This window comes from Ceratotherium simum, chromosome 1, assembly GCF_057802395.1.
Source record: "Ceratotherium simum simum isolate JZ-2026a chromosome 1, ASM5780239v1, whole genome shotgun sequence".
In the NCBI taxonomy this organism is placed as follows: Eukaryota; Metazoa; Chordata; class Mammalia; order Perissodactyla; family Rhinocerotidae; genus Ceratotherium; species Ceratotherium simum.
Window position 1 is genome coordinate 295,292 of NC_141900.1, and position 17,492 is coordinate 312,783.

Sequence of the window (17,492 nt, forward strand, 5' to 3'; positions counted from 1 at the left end):
TAAGGTCACTCGTGGGTAGAAAGAGAGCACCAGAAAGCCCCTGTCAGAGAAAGGCAGAGGAGGAACTCGCAAAGGAGATGGAGGAGTGATGGAGAGGTAGGACAAAAACTAGGAGACCACGTCATCGAAGACAGGAGAGAGGGTGTTAGAGGAAGGAAGGGGCGGCGGCAGAATCAAGTGTCGTGAAACTCTGTGAATGAATGAGATCTGGTGTTAACGTGACATTTTGACTGAGACAAAAGTAAACACAGCTCAGCATCTTAGAATCTTAATTTGACAGTTTGTTCTTCTCATAGTGGCTGCACATATATAACTGTGAAGTTATTTAATGCAAAATGCCAATACTTTTGGCGGCATAGCATTTCAAAAATACTTTCCAAATCCAAAATTATCTGTGAATCTTAAACGTTCATAATTTGTAGGTCCTTGGTAACTTATCTGCCAGATTTGCAGTGCCTTGCCAGAGATCAGATCATAGATCTAGGCCTAGAATTTTAGAGGTGGTGATTTCACGTAATCTGTCATTTCACAAATGAGGAAATGCCAATTCAGTGGTTCTCAAGGCCACATCGCTGCCTGCGCTGGGGGCGGACCCCATGCTGACCACAAGAACGTCTCGGCACATTCCGGTGCAGCAGCAGGTCTGGGCCGTTCCACGTCGGTGGACCATCTGAGTATCCACGTGAGGCCAGTTTATGATGCTTTCAGCATCTGACATCTAGAGCTCTCCAGGCAAACATGACTTTTCTTGTGCCATAGAGAGTGAGAGATCTGGATGTGGAGGGGGATGTGTGGCCCTGCTCACTGACACTGTCACCATGTCACCAGTGCTGTCCTTAGCCAGGACCACAGGAACTCAGCGATGGGACAGTAACAGCAGCATTGCTGATATTATAACAGTGAAGTCGCATTTGGTTGCCTCATTTGTAGAGTAGTTCATGAACTCAATGAGAAGAACGAAGGGTTTTCTCTCCTAGTAGCATAGAATGGGAAAGAATCACGTGGTTTCAGGGACAGATTGGCCTGGTTTAGAATCATACTCTGCCACTAGTGGGATGTATGGCCTCAGCCGGGTATTGTCATCAGAGCTTCGGGTTCCTTATCTCCAAAATGGAGACGAAAACTTTCTTCTGAGGATCACTGAGCACAATTGATGAGATACTATGCATTTACTGCCTGCTGATCAATACATTGCATCTTGATTTAACTTGTCAGATAGCTCTAGTCTCTGGATGCAGTGTGGCAGATTACCCTAATTCCCAGGCTGCGGTTAGCCTAGCCTTGGCCCTTAGACCTGTACTCAGTTGTTTTAGTTGTACATTATAGACAAAAGCTTCTTATCCAACCAGCAGGGATCTGGAAAGACATTTTAAGTGTCAGGCAGAAACTTGATTTCATTAAAAGCAGGTATATAGAGGCAGATGCACTAGAAATCAGCAGGAAATGGTTTTGCAGTTATTCATTCAGTAAAGCCTACTTGATTTTGACAAGTAAAATTTAATTTTTTATGAGTTCTGTACTTAGGATTAAAGATTCAGCAATGGCCATGGCTTACTCACGCTAAGGGAAGGATCATTTGTATCGTTTGGTTAGGATACATAAATTGAAGGATACAATTAATACCTTTATTCATTAGAATGCTAAATTAATGAGACCAATATATTCAAGTATTTTCCTTTTTTATTGAGGTATAATTGACATATAACATTATATTATTTTCAGGTGTACAATATAATAGTTCAATATTTATATATATTGCAAAACGATCAGCATAGTAAGTCTAATTAGCATCCGTCACCATACATAGCTACAAAATTTTTTTTCTTGTGATGAGGACTTTTAAGATTTACTCTCTTAGCAACTTTCAAGTATGCAGTACAGTATTATCAGCTATAGTTACCATGCTGTCCGTTACATCCCCATGGCTTGTATATTTTATAACTGGAAGTTTATACCTTTTGACTCCCTTCACCCGTTTGACCCACTCCCCATCCCCCACCTCTGGCAGCTACCAATCTGTTCTTTGTATCTAGCAGCTTGATTGTTTTGTTTGTCTTTTTAAATTCTACATTTATAAATGAGATTGTATGGTATTTGTCTTTCTCTGTCTGACTATTTCACTTAGCATAATGCCCTCGAAGTCCATCCTTGTTGTTGCAAATGGCAAGATTAGATTTAATTCATTTTATGACTGAATAGTATTCCATTGTATATATATGTATACCACATCTTCTTTATCCATTTCTCCATCGATGTACACTTAGGTTGTTTCCATATTTTGGCTATTGTAAATAATGCTGCAGTGAACATGGAGGTGCATATATCTTTTCAAATTAGTGTTTTTGTTTTCTTTGGATAAATACCAGAAGTGGAATTGCTGGATCATGTGCTAGTTCTATTTTTAATTTTTTGAGGAACGTCCATACTGTTTTCTATAGTGGCTGCAACAATTGACATTCCCACCAGCAGTGCACAAGGGTTCCCTTTTCTCCAAATCCTTGCTAAGACTTGTTATTTCTAGTCTTTTTGATAATAGCTATTCTAAGAGGTGTGAGGTGATATCTCATTGTTGTTTTGAGTTGCATTTCCCTACTAATTAGTGATGTTGAACATCTTTGCGTGTACCTGTTGGCCGTCTGTATGTCTTATTTGGAAAAATGTCTAGTCAGATCCTCTGCCCATTTTTTAATCAGATTGTTTGTTGTTTTGCTATTGAGTTGTGTGAGTTATTTATATATTTTGGATATTAACCTCATATCAGATATAGGATTTGCAAATATTTTCTCACATTCAGTAGGTTTGCCTTTTCATTTTGTTGATGATTTCCTTTGCTGTGCAGAAGCTTTTTAGTTTGATGTGGTCCCACTTGCTCATTTTTGCTTTTGTTGCCTTTGTTTTTGGTGTCAGATCCAAAAGATCATCACCAAGACCAATGTCAAGGAGCTTACTGCCTATTTTTTCTTGTAGGAGTTTTATGGTTTCAAGTCTTACATTCAAATCTTTAATCCATTTTGGGGTAACTTTTGTGTATCGTGTAAGACAGTAGTCTAGTTTCATTCTTTTGCATGTAGCTGTCCAGTTTTCCCAACACCGTTTATTGAAGAGACTGTCTTTTCCTCATTGTACATTCTTGGCTCCTTTGTCGTAAATTAGTTGACTGTAGATGCATGAGTTTATTTCTGGGCTCTCTATTCTGTTCCATTGATCTATGTATCTGTTTTAATGTCAATACCATACTGTTTTGATTACTATAGCTTTGTAGTATAGTTTGAAATCAGGGAGTGTGATGCCTCCAGCTTTGTTCTTCTTCCTCAAGATTGCTTTGGCTATTGGGGATCTTTTGTGGTTCCATACAAATTTTAGGATTGTTTGTTCTATTTCTGTGAAAAATGCCATTGGAATTTTGATACAGATTGTATTGAATCTGTAGATAACTTTGGGTAGTGTGGACATTTTAACAGTATTAATTCTTCCAATCCATGAGCAGAGAAAATCTTTCCATTTGTTTGTGTCTTCTTCAATTTCTTTCAACAGTGTCTTATAGCTTTCAGTGTACAGGTCTTCTTTAACCTCCTTGGTTAAACTTATTCTTAGGTATTTTATTCTTTTTGATGCAGTTAATATGGGATTGTTTTCTTCATTTGTTTTTCTAATAGTTCATTATTAGTGTATAGAAATGTGACAGATTTTTGTATATTAATTTTGTATCCTGCAACTTTGCTGAATTCATTTATTAATTCTAACAGTTTTTTGGTGGAGTTCAAGTATTTTTTACCTCTTCGTTTCACATCCAATATTAAAATAATATTTAATATCTTAAAACTCTCTTTAGGATTATTAATTTTTAAAAATAGCCATTTCTTTGGCTCCGTTGGAAGCAGCCCTTATTAAAACTGCTTAAGCATGAAATAAATATGCAATTAAAATTATGAAAATATAGAGCAAGGAGATGGTGTCAAGATGGTGGTGTAGGCAGACTCTGAACTCACCTCCTCCTATGGACACAATGAACTACTCTTGAAACAGTTACCCCTGAGAGAGAACAGAAAACTGGATAAAAAAGAACCCCCACAACAGGGACGGAGCTGACTGAGGTGGAAGAGGCATAAATTCCTTTCTGGAGAGAAAAAAGCCACCTTCTAGCTGTGGTGCTTCACAGCTAGCTGCAAGCAACCTTAAGGTACGAAGCCTTCCCTGGAAGAGTGGGGGATCTGAGCAGAGGACCATTACCACAATAAGCAGCTTTTGGACTCAGCACAACCAAGACAAGGGTCATAATATCTGGCTTTGCTGGCTATTAACTACAACGAGGAATACCCCCAGAAAAGGTATTGGACAGAAGGGGGGAAAAAAGCCTGCTCTTAAAGGGCCTATGCACAAATTCACCCATTTCAGAAAGCAACCTAAAAATCACCAGAAAGAAAGGTGCACAGTCCTTTGGTGAAAAGGGACTCACCTGATAGGCTCTGGGTGCATCTTGGAACGTCCATACTGTTGGACCTCTCCAGGGACTGAGACATTGGTGGCAGCCATCATTGTGACCTAGTACAGGCATGCTGACACAGATGCTGGCAGATGCCATTGGAGTTCTTTCCCTGGCCTGTTAGCACAGGGGTCTGCCCCACCCTCTAGGGCACTCATTTAATCCAGCTCAGCCAGAGCAGGCAACCCTCTCTAGGGTCTGGCCCCACCCAACAGCAAGCCTTAGGGCAACTTGTGGGCCCACATAGGTGGGGTGCCTAGATCCTCTGCAACTGGGTGAGTGGGTCTGCCTCTGCAGGGCAGAGCATGCCCGAGGGACCGGCCTGAATTGGTGAAGTGTGTGGGACCTCTGCAGTGGGGCGACTGAGTCCACTTCAGTGGTCTGGGGCGCATGCATGGGGTAGGACTGTGTTGACAGGGTGTGTGGCCCTGCAGGTGGTGGGGCCTGTCAGCTGCAGCAGACTTGTGCTTCTCAAACAGCCACATAGGGGATTGGCCCCCCTTCCCAAAGCCTGAAACAATTGGGTGCTCCCATGCTTGGGGCCAGCCCCAATCAGCTGCAACCCTGAGAGAGCTGACAACAGCCTTGCAGGCCAGAGGCCTGTAGCAATTTTAAGCCCCTGAGCCTAGCAACCAGCCATGCTGGGGGGTACTCACTTAACAGAAAAACTACAACAGGAATGTGCTATTAGACCTCGCAGCCAACTGTGCTGGGGCTCCCCACGCCCAATAAAGTGCCTGAAAGGACCATAGCAGCCGCATGCAGCTGAGCGTTACAACCAGCCAGCCAGGGGGACAGCCCAGCCTCCCTGGGCTACTGCAGCAAGAGGAACCCTGCCACAACAGAAGGACACACATAGCTCACACAGGGGACACTCCTGGAACATTTGGAACTGGTGATGAGAGGGAAGCACACTGCTGGGCCTTATAAGACATCTCTGACATAAGGCCACCTCTCTAAGATTGGGAGATATAGCTGACCTACCTAATACGTAGATATAAGCACAGAGAAAGAGGCAAAAATGAGGAGACAAAGGAATACTTTCCAAGTAAGGGAACAGGACAAAACCCCAGAAAAAGAACTAAATGAAACAGAAATGAAGAATCTACCTGACAAAGAGTTCAAATAAAACGTCATAAAGATGCTCACTGATCTTGGGAGAAGAATGGATGAACTCAGTGAGAACTTCAACAAAGAATTGGAAAATATAAAAAAGAATCAATCAAAATGAGGAATATAGGGGGCAGGCCTGGTGGCGTAGCTGTTAAGTTTGCACACTCCTCTTCGGTGGCCTGGGGTTCACAGGTTCAGATCCCAGGCATGGACCGAGGCACCACTTGTCAAGCAATGCTGTGGTGACATCCCATATAAAGTAGTGGAAGATGGGCACAGATGTTAGCCCAGGGGCAATCTTCCTCAGCAAAAGAGGAGGATTGACAATGGATGTTAGCTCAGGGCTAATCTTTACAGAAACAAAGAAAAATTAAGAATATAGTACTGGAAATGAAAAATTCACTAGAAGGACTCAAGAGCAGAGTAGGTGATACAGAAGAATGGATCAACAAGATGGACAAAAGACTAGAGGAAATCACCCAAGCTGAACAGATAAAAGAAAAAAACAATTAAAAAGAATGATAACAGACTAAGGGACCTCTGGGATAACATCAAGTGCACTAACATCCATGGTATAGGTGTCCCAGAAGGAGAAGAGAGAGACAAAGGGGCAGAGAATCTATTTGAAGAAATAATAGCTGGAAACTTTCCTAACCTAGGGAAAGAAACAGACATCGAGGTACAGGAATCACAGAGAGAACCAAACAAGATAAACCCAAAGAGGCCCACACCAAGACACGTTATAATTAAAATGTCAAGAATCAAAGGTAAAGAGAGAATCCTAAAAGCCGCAAGAGAAAAGCAACAAGTTACCAACAAAGGAAACTCCGTAAGGCTATCAGCTGACTTCTCAGCAGAAACTTTACAGGCTAGGAGGGAGTGGCATGATATATATAAAGTGCTGAAAGGAAAAAACTTACAGCCAAGAATACTGTACCTGGCAAGGTTATCATTCAGAATGGAAGGAGAGAGAAAGAGTTTCCCAGACAAGCAAAAAGTAAAGGAGTTTATCACCAAGAAACCAGCTTCACAAGAAATGCTAAAGGGACTTATTTAAGTGGAAAAGAGAAGATCACAAATAGGAATAAGAAAATTATTTAAAATAAAGAAAAAAAAAGCAATAAAGTCACTGGTAAAGGCAAGTATACAATAAAGGTAGCAGATCAACCACCAATGAAGCTAATATGAAGATCAAGAGAGAAAAGTACTAAAATTATCTATTTCCATCATAAGAGGGTAATGAATACACATGCACAAAGAAAGTGGTTAGATATGATATCAAAAACATAAAATGTAGGAGGAGGGGAGTAAAAGAGTAGAGCTTTTAGCAAGATGTCACACTAAAGAGACCATCAACTTAGTATAGATTGCTATATACATAGGTTATTATATATGAACCTTATGATAATCACAAACCAGAAACCTATAATAAATGAACAAAAAATTAAGAGAAAGGAACCCAAACGTAATACTAAGGAAAGCCATCAAACCACAAGGGAAGAGAGCAAGAGAAGAAGAAAGGAACAGAGAAGAACTACTAAAACACCCAGAAAACAAAGTTACAAAGTGGCAATAAGTAGATTCTTATCAATAGCTACTTTAAATTTCAGTGGACTAAATGCTTCAGTTAAAAGGCATAGGGTGGCTGATGGGATAAAAAGAACAAGACCCATATATATGCTGTATACAAGAGACACACTTCAGACTTAAAGACACTCACAAACTGAAAGTGAAGGGATAGAAAAAGATACTCCATGCAAATGGCAATGAAAAGAAAGCTGGGGTAGCAATGCTTATATCAGACAAAATAGACTTTAAAACAAAAATTGTAACAAGAGACAAAGAAGGGCACTACATAATGATCAAGGGAACAATCCAACAAGAGGATATAACACTTGTAAATATCTGTACACCCAACGTAGGAGCATCTAAATGTATAAAGCAATTATTAATGCACATAAAAGGATAAATAGAAGGCAACACAATAATAGTAGGGGACTTTAACACTCCACTTACACCAGTGGATAGATCATCCAAACAGAAGATCAATAAGGAAACATTGGCCTTAAATGACACATTAGACCAGTTGGACTTAGTAGATATATACAGAACATTCCATCCAAAAACTGCAGAATACACATTCTTTTCAAATGCACATGGAACATTCTCCAGGATAGATCACATATTAGGCCACAAAACAAGTGTCAATAAATTTAAGAAGATTGAAATAACGACAAGTATCTTTTCTGACCTTAGTGGTATGAAACCAGAAATCAACTACAGGAAGAAAATCAGAAAAGCCACAAATATGTGGAGATTAAACAAAATGCTACTGAACAATGATCAGGTCAATGAAGAAGTAAAAAAATACCTGGAGACAAATGAAAATTAAAATATGACATGCCAAAATTTATGGGATATACTATAAGTGCTTCTAAGAGGGAAGTTTATAGCAATACAGGCCTACATCAACAAACAAGAAAAATCTCAAATAAACCATATAACAGTTCACCCAAAGGAACTGGAAAAATAAGAACAAAGCCCAAAATCAGTAGAAGAAAGGAAATAATAAAAATTAGAGCAGAAATAAATGAAATAGAGACTAAAAAATAAATAGAAAAAACTCAATGAAACTAAGAGCTGGTTCTTTGAAAAGATAAACAAAATTGATAAGCCTTTAGCTAGAGTTACCAAGAAAATGAGAGAGAAGGCTCAAATAAATAAAATCAGAAACAAAACAGGAGAAATTACAACAGACACCTCCAGGAATACAAAAGATTATAAGAGAATGCTATGAAAAGCTATATGCCAACAAATTGGATAATCTAGAAGAATTGGATAAATTCTTAGAATTATACAACCTTCCAAAACTGAATCAAGAAGAAATAGAGAGTTTGAATAGACCAATCACAAGTAAGGAGATCAAAATAGTAATCAAAAACCTCCCAAAAAATAAAAGTCGAGGATCACATGGCTTCCCTGGTGAATTCTACCAAACTTTCAAAGACCTAATACCTATCCTTCTCAAATTCTTCCAAAAAATTGAAGAGGAGGAGAAGCTTCCTAACTCTTTCTACAAAGCAAACATTACCCTGATACCAAAACCAGACAGGGACAGCACAAAAAAAGAAAATTACAGGCCAGTATCACTGATGAACATCGATGCAAAAATCCTCAACAAAATACTACCAAATCGAACACAACAACACATTAAAAAGATCATACAGGGGCCGGCCTCGTGGCATAGCGGTTAAGTGCGCATGCTCTGCTGCTGGCAGCCTGGGTTCAGATCCCGGGCACGCACCGAAGCACCACTTATCAGACCATGCTGTGGCGGCGTCCCACATAAAGTGGAGAAAGATTGGCACGGATGTTAGCTCAGGGCCAGTCTTCCTCAGCAAAAAGAGGAGGATCAGCATGGATGTTAGCTCAGGGCTGATCTTCCTCACAAAAAAAAAAAAAAGATCATACACCATGATCAAATGGGATTTATTCCAGGGATGCAGGGATGGTTCAACATCTACAAGTCAATCAACGTGATACACCACATTAACAAAATGAAGAATAAAAAATCACATAATCATCTCAATAGATGCAGGGAAAGCATTTGACAAGATACAGCATCCATTTATGATAAAAACCCTGAATAAAATGGGTATAGAAGGAAAGTACCTCAACATAATAAAGACCATATATGACAAACCCACAGCTAATGTGATTCTCAATGGTGAAGAACTGAAAGCTATCACTCTAAGAACAGGAACCAGACAAGGATGCCCACTTTCACCACTTCTATTTAACATAGTATTGGAAGTCCTAGCCAGAGCAATCAGGCAAGAAAAAGAAATAAAAGGGATCTAAATTGGAAAGAAGTGAAACTGTCACTATTTGCAAATGACATGATTTTATATATAGAAAACCCTAAAGAATCCACCAAAAAACTTTTTGAAATAATAAATAAATACAGCAAAGTTGCAGGATACAAAATCAACATACAAAAATCAGTTGTGTTTCTATACACTAACAACGAAGTAGCAGAAAGAGAAATTAAGAATACAATCCCAGTTACAATTGCAACAAAAGGAATAAAATACATAGGAATAAACTTAACCAAAGAGGTGAAAGATCTGTACACTGAAAACTATAAAACATTGTTGAAAGAAATAGAAGAAGACACAAAGAAATGGAGAGATATTCCATGTTCTTGGATTGGAAGAATTAACATAGTTAAAATGTCCATAGTTCCTAAAACAATCTACAGATTCAGTGCAATCCTATCAAAGTCCCAATGACATTTTTCACAGAAATAGAACAAAGAATCCTATAATTTATATAGAACAACAAAAGACCCCAAATAGCCAAAAGAATCCTGAGAAAAAAGAACAAAGCTGGAGGTATCACACTCCCTGACTTCAAAATATACTACAAAGCTATAGTAATCAAAACAGCATGGTACTGGCACAAAAACAGACATACAGATCAATGGAATGGAATTGAGAGCCCGGAAATAAGCCCACACATCTATGGACAACTAATTTTCGACAAGGGAGCCAAGAACATACAATGGAGAAAGGAAAGTCTCTTCAATAAATGGTGTTGGGAAAACTGGACAGCCACACACAAAAGAATGAAAGTAGACCATTATCTTACACCATACACAAAAATTACCTCAAAATGGATTAAAGACTTGAATGTAAGACCTGAAACCATGAAACTTCTAGAAGAAAACATAGGCAGTATGCTCCGCAACATCGGTCTTAGCAGCATTTTTTCATGTACCATGCCTGATGGGGCAAGAAAAACAATAGAAAAAATAAACAAATGGGACTACATCAAACTGAAAAGCTTCTGCACAGCAAAGAAAACCATCAACAAAACAAAAAGACAACCTAACAATTGGGAGAAGATATTTGCAAACCATATATCTGATAAGGGGTTAATATCCAAAATATATAAAGAACTCATACATCTCAACAACAAAAAAATGCTAACAACCCAATTAAAAAATGGGCAAAGGATCTAAACAGACATTTCTCCAAAGAAGATATACAGATGGCCAACAGGCACCTGAAAAGATGTTCAACATCGTTAACTATCAGGGAAATGCAAATCAAAACTACAATGAGATATCACCTCACACCCGTCAGAATGGCTACAATTAACAAGGCAGGAAATAACAAGTGTTGCAGAGGATGTGGAAAAAAGGGAACTCTCATACACTGCTGGTGAGAGTGCAAACTGGTGCAGCCACTATGGAAAACATGGAGATTCCTCAAAAAATTAAGAATAGAACTACCATACAATCCAGCTATTCCACTGCTGGGTATTTATCCAAAGAATGTGAAACCACAAATGCATAACAATACATGCACCCCTGTGTTCATTGCAGCGTTATTCACAATAGCCAAGACTTGGAAACAACCTAGGTGCCCATCAAGGGACGAATGGATAAAGATGTGGTATATATACACAATGGAATACTACTCAGCCGTAAAAAAGGATGAAATGTGGCCATTTGTGACAACATGGATGGACCTTGAGGGTATTATGCTAAGCGAAATAAATAAGAGGGTGAAAGTCAAATACAGTATGATCTCATTCATAAGTAGAAAATAAAAACAACAACAAACAAACACATAGAGACAGAGATTGGATTGGTGGTTACCAGAGGGGAAAGGGGAGGGAGAAGGGTGAAAGGGGTGATTAGGCACATGTATATAGTGATGGATTGTAATTAGTCTTTGGGTGGTGAACATGATGTAACCTAGACAGAAATCAAAATATAATGATGTACACCTGAAATTTATATAATATTATAAATCAGTTACCACAATAAAAAAATAAAATTAATTTTTCAAAAATTATGAAAATATAATTGAATAGGTAAAGTAGACATAATATGTTCATAATTTGCAAAACTAGCTTTGCTATTAATTTAGAATTATAATAAATCATATCATTATTACATCATGCTATACCATGCTAGATTTAGAATTTGCTCAGTAATTTAAAACATAATGAAACTAGAGTACATTCATGCATTCAAAATTCAACAAATTAAGAGATGATAACTCAGAGAAAAATTAAAATTAAATATTCTCTAAAATGGCATCTTTTAAGCACACTCATGGACTGGTGTCTAAGGACATATATTCTCTTCTATATCTTCCATGCCTAGGTTGCTCCATCTATGTGAGTTTAGAGATTATGGTCTGTATCAAATTGATTCTTTGGAATTTTTTGAGGCTTCTTCTGTGACCTATACCTACTCAATGTTTGTAGATATTCCATTTGTGATCTTAAAGAAAGCATATTTTAGGGCTGGCCCCGTGGCTTAGTGGTTAAGTGCGCGCGCTCCACTACTGGCAGCCCGGGTTCGGATCCCGGGCGCACACTGACTCACCGCTTGTCCGGCCATGCTGAGGCCGCGTCCCACATACAGCAACTAGAAGGATGTGCAGCTATGACATACAACTATCTACTGGGGCTTTGGAGGAAAAAAGGAGGAGGATTGGCAATAGATTTTAGCTCAGACCCAGTCTTCCTCAGCAAAAAAGAGGAGGATTAGCATGGATGTTAGCTCAGGGCTGATCTTCCTCAAAAAAAAAAAAAAGAAAGCATATTTTGTTCTGAATAGGGTTATCTCTATCTTTCTATCTATCTATCATCTATCTAGAGATAGAGAATATTTTATATATATAGAGAGAATATATATATATAGAGAGAGAGGGATCTATATCCATCTGTAGAGAGAAAGACAGAGAGATTTTATATATATGTATATATAAAACATGTTTACTGAAACTTATGCATACTGCGGCCATGTCTTCACCTTGCACAGTTCCATAGCAGCTAAGGTAACAGTGGTAACAGTTACCACAGAACCATGCAAAGCAAGGACATGATTCTGATATGTACAAGTTTCTGTTCACAAGCAAAACAAAGCAAGGATTGCCTCACTTTCTCATATATGTGTGTATGTATTTATATGTATATATATGTATTTATATATATGTAAAGTTCAATCATATATTGTATATTCTGATTTTTTGTCTCTTTGTTCTTCCATTTTTTTGAATGGAGTGTGTCAAAAATTCCTTTCAGCAAAAATTTTTCCAGTTTTTGATTTTAATCCATCTATCTCTACCTTCACTTCTGTAAGTTTTTTACATTGTAGATGTTGACTCTGATTAAGTACATAAATGTTCATATTGTTTATATCTTTTTTTCCTTTGGTGTCTTACAGTTTATTATTATAGATCTGTATGTGTCCCTTGTACTACTCTTTGCCTTGAATTCAATTTTTTTAACTACTTAAGATTGCTAGTGTCTCCGTTTTCTTCTGCTTTGTATTTGCTTGATAAATCTTTTTCTTTTCTTTATTTTCAATCTTTGTCTCCTTTTGAGTGTGGCCCATTGTGTGTACTATTTTATTCTGATCTAGGAGTCTCTACTTTTAATGGGCTAGAATAGCACATTTACATTTATTGCACTTACTGTTATATTACGACTTATTTTTGCCATCTTTCTTCATATGCTTTATATACTGCATTGTCTTTTTGTTCCTTTTGTTTTTTTTCTTTTCTACTTTCCATTAGCTAGATCTGTTTATTTAAAAGTTATGCATTCTCTTACTACTCTTATGGTGCTTGCTTTTAATCATAGACGAGTGGTTTTCAATCAAGGGCAATTTTGCCCCCCAGTGGACATTTGGTAATGTCTGAAGACATATTTGGATGTCACATTGTAGATGGTGCTTCTGGCATACATTGGGTTTCTACTAAACATCCAACAATGCACATGACAGCCTCACCACAACAAAGAGTTATCCAGCCCAAAATATCAGCAGTGCTAAGTTTGAGAAACCCTGCCCTAGACCGTACTCATATTTATATGCCACGACTGATTTTTCTAACCTTATCAATATCTCTTATTCCAACAGAATAATGCTGTTCAGCCAGCATATTTTCATATTCCTTTGTTCTTCTAGGACTTTCATTTTCCAGATGTGGACATTTTCCCTTTTATCCTTGATATACTTTAGCCTTTCTTGTATATTTTCTGTCTTTTTTCTGGGAGGGTTTCTCAATCAGACCTTCCAGCTTCCTAATCCATTTTTCATCAGAACTCACACAATAGAGTAGGATAAGAGCAATGATGTATGAAGGCATGAATATTATAACCACGTGAATAGCACTCATATCTTATATATTAATTTCAGTGGATTTCAGTTAGCACTCCGTGGGGAAAGACTTCTATGGTTAAATATGGATGGAAAACTCTGACCACGTTGCCCTACTCTTAGAGACTCACAATACATACTAAAGGTTTGCGAAGCCTGGAGTGAGAAACCCACTTTACTTTGTTTAACCTGGCATTTCCTACACTTTCTTGAGCAAGAAACACTTTCTAATTTCCCAATATTTGTCCATCAGTGTTCCAGTTTAGGAAACAACACACTAGGAGTTATAGGAAATTATAGAGTAAGTACAGAAACCCAACACTTGCCCTTAAGAGACATTTAATGTACAGAGCCTTAAAATTTAATGTTTTAGGACAAAAGCCAAAACTGTCTCTCTGGCTAGACACCTGCAGACAGAAACTCCCAGAATGCTTCCTTAAGGACATCAACTCATGAAGAACTGAAGTTTTTCCTTTACATCAGGCACCCTATTAGAATACAGAAGAGCTGAAGCTGTACTTCCTCATTAAGGCATAACCAGTTAGAATACTTGTGTTCGAAGAAACAATCTGAGGGAAAAGCCACAGAAGCGGAGAGAGTGGCTTTAATTTTTAGGGGCTCCCCTGCCTTTTATCCTTAGAGTCCCTTCCTAGCACAAGACAGCAGAGCTTCTACATCCTTGGCTTAGTAGTATGAAAGGCAAGTAGACTCTCCCCAGGTCTCCTGGCCTACTGTTTAGTAAACCCACAGTCTAGCCATAGTGGGAGAACCCTTGGAGAGTTTTCCGAGATTTGGTTATCAGAAGGCACGAGTTCCTCTGAGAAACGGAAGCCACATTGTATTTTTTCTGTTGAGCTTAGGAGACCTCCGTAGTGGATCAGTTCTCCTTTTTAATTGATTCTGGGCTCACTTGCCCATTCTGCTCTCAATAGCAATAGTCTTTTTGTTGTATACTTTTCTATTATAGGTTAGGATGTGGAAACCATAGCTACAGTTTTTATTTTGAAGACAAAGCAAGAGAAATACCTTCCGTCTTTCTTAGGTGTGCTTGTTTCTGTAAGCTTCACTAGAACTTTCTGATTCAATTTTTTAATAATCTACAAAGATCTTTTCTCCATTATAAACTGTTGAACAGGAGGTACACACTAGAGAAAATAAATATCATCCGGCAAATATAATCTTTTCTGAGAAACTTAATACATCTCTACATGTTCTATACAAAATGAGCAGTGACAAAATTTTAAATAGTATTGGCCTAAGCTAATATTTCAGGTTATTATTAATGGTCTTGTACCTTAAGTATCAGGAAGCTTTGCCAGAGAGGACCCTATTTTTAGCCCAGACTGTAAACAGAAGTAGCTGCTTATTAGATGTCTGACACTGTTCTAAGACCACTACCTGCATTAGCTCCTTTAATCCTCACAACAGACTTTTGAGGTTGGCACTAATATTCTCCCCATTTTGTAGTGAGGAAGCAAAGATGCGGAGGGATTAAATAGCCACCTGAGATCACATAGTCGGAAATGGTAGACGTAACCCTGCTGCCTCAAGGAGCTGTAAATATCCCTCTAATCACACAGACATTGTCTCCCACAAAGGGACTTCCGCCATGACAGAGAATGCTGGAAAAGAACCTCTGGATAGAGACCCCGGGGGCTGCCATCCCACAGTGGGCAGCGTGGGCTGGGCCCTGTCATCCGTTCCAGTCCTCTTCTCTTCTCCAGTGCCTTTCTCTAGTGCAGAATCTGCTCTGCCAAAAATTACATTTCCCGGACTCCTGTGCAACCACGTCCTGGAATTTAAATCTGGTCCCTTCATTTAGATGTACCTGTGCAAGATTGGGAAGGTGGAAGTGAGCCATGGGGATTCTCCTGCTGTTTACTCGGTGGCTGCTGAAAGCATGGCTTTGATAAATCAAGCTTTTCTACCACAGTGCCCTGGGGTCCACTCACTCACCTCGTGGGTGTCAGCAAGCAGTGGTGGTGGCGGTAACCTATTCAGCTTGCTGCTGGCTGGTCCCCATCTTTGCGGGTGGAGAGGCAGTTGCTGCGGCCTGTGCGGCAGCCTCCTGCTCTCCGGATCACAGCAACTGGACAGGGCTCTTGTACTCAGCAGGTCCCATCTGGCCTCTCTGAGTGAGGCAGAGGCAGTGCCTTGGAGAGCGAGTGTTATTCTGGGGCTGCTCCCAGAGGCCCAGCCTAGAGTCCATTTCTCCAATACCTAATTCCCGCATTCAGTCTCTTCCTGCATAAAATATCTAGACTGATTCTGTTTTTCTACATCTGACCCTGACACTACACTTGGATTCCCAAGCAAAGACTGGTAACTGTTCTAACCATTGGCAGTAAATGCCTTTGGGGAAGGAGTTGACCTCTCAGCATAGATGATCTAGGCAAGGATATAGACTGTTCTATTTTCTTGTGTGATATTTGTTGTGAAGCGTTATTATTAGTGTAAGGGAATGGGATACTTATCAGGACCAATTGGCAGTCTCGTAAAATGTGTTTAAACGTTACAGTGAAATGTATCTGGTTCTCTTTAAAATGTGTTATTTTGCTATTCTCATCAGTCTTTTCTGATTCTTCCTACCCACTCACTCCCATCCTTTGCTCATTTGTGCCCCTGGGGTTCTTTGATATTTAACTCATTCTTATACTTACTATATTCTAATGAAATTGCCTCTTTTTTTTAATAAATCCCCAAATTTATTAGAAACTTCCTGAGAACATGACCATGTCTTGATCACCAGTGTATCCCCAGGGTTTGGCACAATGCCTGGAGTGGAGTAAATACTCAATACATTTACCTAATACATGAGTGAACATTCCCCTTCTAGGGGTTATTGTATATGGATACCTGACCATGACTTTGAAAGTGAATATTCTGGTGATCAGAGAGGATAAATTCGGGTAAATGCCACTCCTGGGAGAATTGCCATAATAAGGCAAATTTCTATCTGGGTGTGAGACTTGTTATATCCATAATGAGGACCCAGGGAGCTAGGAAAATATTATGCCTTTTTTGCAGAAATGAGGCAATTACTGTAAAAGATGTATTATACAATCATCTTAGTAACCCAGACAGGGCTGTGAGCACACACTGTGAATATAAAGACGGGCAAATTTTGCAAATAAGTGATTTTCCAAGAGATATAAAGAGTTCCTGCCATTAATGAGGGAGAGACAGTATTGCTTTGCTCAATCATCTTTGCCAAAGAGGAGGCAGGCGAAGATGTGCTATCAGCATAGCAGGTCACAAGCACATCTACCAGTCATCTCATTTAAACCTCCTCTGTGGGCTCAGAGTTATTACTACCCCCCACTTTGTGGTAAATGGCACTAAGGCCTTGGAGTTGGGTCTTTTAGCTACCAGCTCTGCCCTCTTTGCCCCTCATCACTGTCGGTTTTCCTGGTCCAGCCAGATGCGGGATGTGAACTTCAGGGTATTGTAGTTGCAAAAAGGGCAACCATGGTCTAGTCTCTCTCTGCAGAGCCGGGCCTGCCCTCAGGAGCCCTTGAGTTCTGGTTGTTCCTCCAGCTACTGTCGTGGATTTGGACCCTCAAAACATGGTTTTCCCACAGCCTCAGATCCATCAGGCTCAGATGGTTACTTTCTGGTACCCATCTGCAAGGGCCCCATAAAAGATCAAGGTAAATTCCTATCCCTGTCCTAGTCTGCGCTGAAAACATGGGGTCTGGAACTAAGGAGGTGACA

The 17,492-nt window shown here is 39.3% G+C and overlaps 1 protein-coding gene across 1 annotated transcript in view; it reads left to right on the forward strand.

Moving 5' to 3' along the window:
- HECW1 (HECT, C2 and WW domain containing E3 ubiquitin protein ligase 1) overlaps positions 1-17,492 on the forward strand; it is a 404,461-nt gene that overhangs the window by 170,332 nt on the left and 216,637 nt on the right. The window lies entirely within an intron of this gene.